Source organism: Schistocerca gregaria, chromosome 7, assembly GCF_023897955.1.
Source record: "Schistocerca gregaria isolate iqSchGreg1 chromosome 7, iqSchGreg1.2, whole genome shotgun sequence".
In the NCBI taxonomy this organism is placed as follows: domain Eukaryota; kingdom Metazoa; phylum Arthropoda; class Insecta; order Orthoptera; family Acrididae; genus Schistocerca; species Schistocerca gregaria.
Window position 1 is genome coordinate 393700796 of NC_064926.1, and position 3611 is coordinate 393704406.

Below are 3611 nucleotides of genomic sequence, written 5' to 3' on the forward strand. Positions count from 1 at the left end.
GCACATCGGTTTACTGTTGTTGATCGCCTGCCGGGGTGGCCGAGCCGTTCTAGGCGCTACAGTCTGGAACCGCGCGACCGCTACGGTCGCAGGTTCGAATCCTGCCTCGGGCAGGGATGTGTGTGATGTCCTTAGGTTAGTTAGGTTTAAGTAGTTCTAAGTTCTAGGGGACTGATGACCTCAGAAGTTTAGTCCCATAGTGCTCAGAGCCATTTGAACCGTTTGTTTGTTTTTGAACACTTTGTTGATCGGCCCGGTGGCCGACATTCACTACAAGGCTTTGAAGGCTGTGTCTAATGCAACGATTTTTTTTTTTATAGCTCGGTATTTTCCTTGGATAGCTCAGTCAGTAAGAACATCACCCCGTGAAATGCCGGGTTACATACACTGACAAAAGTCAAGCGATAGCGATATGCAGATATACATATGGCGGTAGTATCGGGTTCTTAAGGTATAAAAAGGAAATTCATCGGCAGATCTGTCATTTGTTGGCAGGTGATTCCTATGAAAAGGTTCCGAAGTGATTATGAGTACAGGCCAAGAAAAAATGGACATACGTGTCAAGAGTATGCCCAGAATACTACATCTGAGGCATTGTCCCTCACCGCAGACAACGCAATGACCGACGGCCTTCACTTAACGACCGAGAACAGTGACGTTGGCGTAGAGTCGTCAATGATAACAAGCAATACTCCACGAAACAGTCGAAGTGGGCTACGTACGACGAACGTATCAGTTAGGACAGTGCGGTAGAATTTGGCGTTAATGGGCTATAGCAGCAGACGACTGACGTGAAAGGTTTTGCTCACCGGGGCTCGTAATCATATCGGTTGGACCCTAGACGATTGGAAAAGCGTGGCCTGGTCAGATGAGTCCCGATTTCAGTTGGTATGAGCTGAAGCCATGGATACACGTTATCAATAAGGCACTGTGCCAGGCGGTGGTGGGTCCATAATGGTATGGGCTGTGCTTACATGGGATGGACTGGACTGAATCCTCTGGTCCAAATGGTTCAAATGGCTGTAAGCACTATGGGACTAACATCTGAAGTCATCAGTCCCCTACAACTTAGAACTACTCAAACCTAACTAACCTAAGTATACACATCCATGCCCGAGGCAGGATTCTAACCTGTGACCGTAGCAGCAACGCGGTTTCGGACTAAAGAGTCTAGAACCGCTCGTCCACAGCGGCCGGCTTCCTCTGGTCCAGCTGAACCGATGATTAACTGGAAATGGTTATGTTCCGCTACTTCGAGACCATTTGCAGCCATTCATGGACTTCATGTTCCCAAACAACGGTAGAATTTTTATGGATTAGAATGTTCCTTGTCACTGGACTACAGTTGTTTGCGACTGATCTGAAGAAATTTTGGACAGTTCAAGAGAATGACTTGGCTACCCTTCGAACATTTGTGGGACGTAACCGAGAGGTCAGTTCGTGCACAAAATCCTGCACCTGAAACACTTTCCAATTATTGACGCCTGTAGAGGCAGGGGACTACCAACGACTTGTTGAGTCCATGTCACGTCGAGCTGCTGCATTATATCGGGCAAAAGGAGGTCCGACACGATATTAGGAGGTGTCCGATGACTTTTAACACCTCAATGAACACATGTTTCCATTTTCAATAGTTACACTGACGTATTTTATGTACTTTGTGATGGCACAGTGACAGAACACCCATAAGGTTATTTTTTTTTTCCTTTCTACATATGGATTACGCGTCTGAGATGCTTGTATCGGTAACTGCTATGATTATGTCAAAACCTTATTAGGGACATCATCCCATATTGCTTCCTCCAAAGATATGTGTAATATATCATGCTATATGCAAAACTGCTTTTAACTGCATTGTATCTTGACGATACTCAAATGGACAAAATCAGTTAATCTAAATGACGACACAAAGTAATTGCTTCAAAATAGAACAGCCTACGCAGGAAACTGACTTTTCTCAAAAGGTCATTGTACGTCACATGAATAACAAATCCATCACGGACATTTCAACTCTTCCAAAGCTGCTCAAGTCGACTATTGCTGACTTGATAGTCAAGTCAATACACGAAGGACCACCACAGGAAAAACAAGACTTTTAGGCTCCACACACTGACAGAGACCATCGAGCACCGCGAAGAGTGGTTGTAGAAAATCGCATGAAAATAAAAATCACTAGTGAGTTTCAAAGCGCTGCCAGCAGTCTGGCGACCACAAAGTTCGTAGGGACTCAGAAATGGGGGTAGAACGGTCAGGCAGCTTCTGATGAGCCTCACATTTCTACAGTCAGTGTTAATCGTTGAGGTAGCGTATAGAGCGACGCCACTGAACAGTGGATAAGGAAACGAGTGATCACGCTGTACCCTGTGGAAATCTAGTAGTAGGGTTTGAGTTTGGCGTATAGCTGGAGAGCATTATCTGTCATAATGTGCAGTGCCAACAGTGAAATACGTGCAAGGTGGAAGAGTTTTTCGTGATTACGTTGTGGACCCACTATTGTGCCGATGGAAACGCTAAATGTGGAATGATTTCGACAAATTTTAAAGCATTGTGTATTGCTCTCAGAGGAGGAACAGTTTGAAGACGATGATTGTTTCAAGTGGGCTGATAATGTTCCTTGTCATAAAGCAGCAACTGTGAAGTAATGGTTTTTGGAGATTAACTTTCCTGAAATGGTCTGGTCTACCCAAATCCCGACCTTAATCCAGTGGAACACCTTTTAGTGCGAGTTTAAACGTCTACTTCGCTCCAGACCACACAGTGCAACGTGACTACCGTCTCCGGTATCGGCTCTCGAGGAAGAACGGACTGCCATTCCTCCACAGAAAGTCTGACACCTCATTGAAAGTGCCCCCAGTAGAGTTCAAAACCTCATAAAGGCTGACGGTGGACACACCCCACATTATGGTCGACTAACAGATGTCCGAATACTTTTGATCAAATGGTGTAGCAGAACGACGCTGACGCCTATGGCTTCAAAATTTGGGGGCCTTAAATTTTGTGCTCATACGTAGGGACTTCAGACTGATATTTACACATGTCGTCCCACGTTAAAACAATTAGGCAACAAGGGTGGCGCATTGTCTAAAGAGAGTGCGTGTTCTGGATTTCTCACCCCCAGTTCTGCTGCGATATGGATACCAGGTGCCTCATAGTGTGCGACTGAAATGACGCGGCAGGTGGAGACGGACTTCAAAGTTGAAGTATGCGAGACAGTACGACTCTGATGGGCAAATCGTCTAAACTGCTTGCAGATTAACCGTCAAAATCTGGCGTATATAGACCAAATGCAATGCCGCATCCAACCGTGGTGAAATGGTGCCAACTGTTAGTTCAAATGGCTCTGAGCACTATGGGAGTTAACTGCTGAGGTCATCAGTCCCCTAGAACTTGAAACTACTTAAACCTAACTAACCTAAGGACGTCGCACACATCCATGCCCGAGGCAGGATTCGAACCTGCGACCGTAGCGGTCGCGCGGTTCCAGACTGAAGCGCCTAGAACTGAAGCGCCAACAGTTAGATCAAAGCCACAAAGGCGTTGGTGATGCTGATCAGCAGGGCCACATCCTGCACCATACGATTTCCATCTTTTCGGTAAGCGGAAAGATCTGG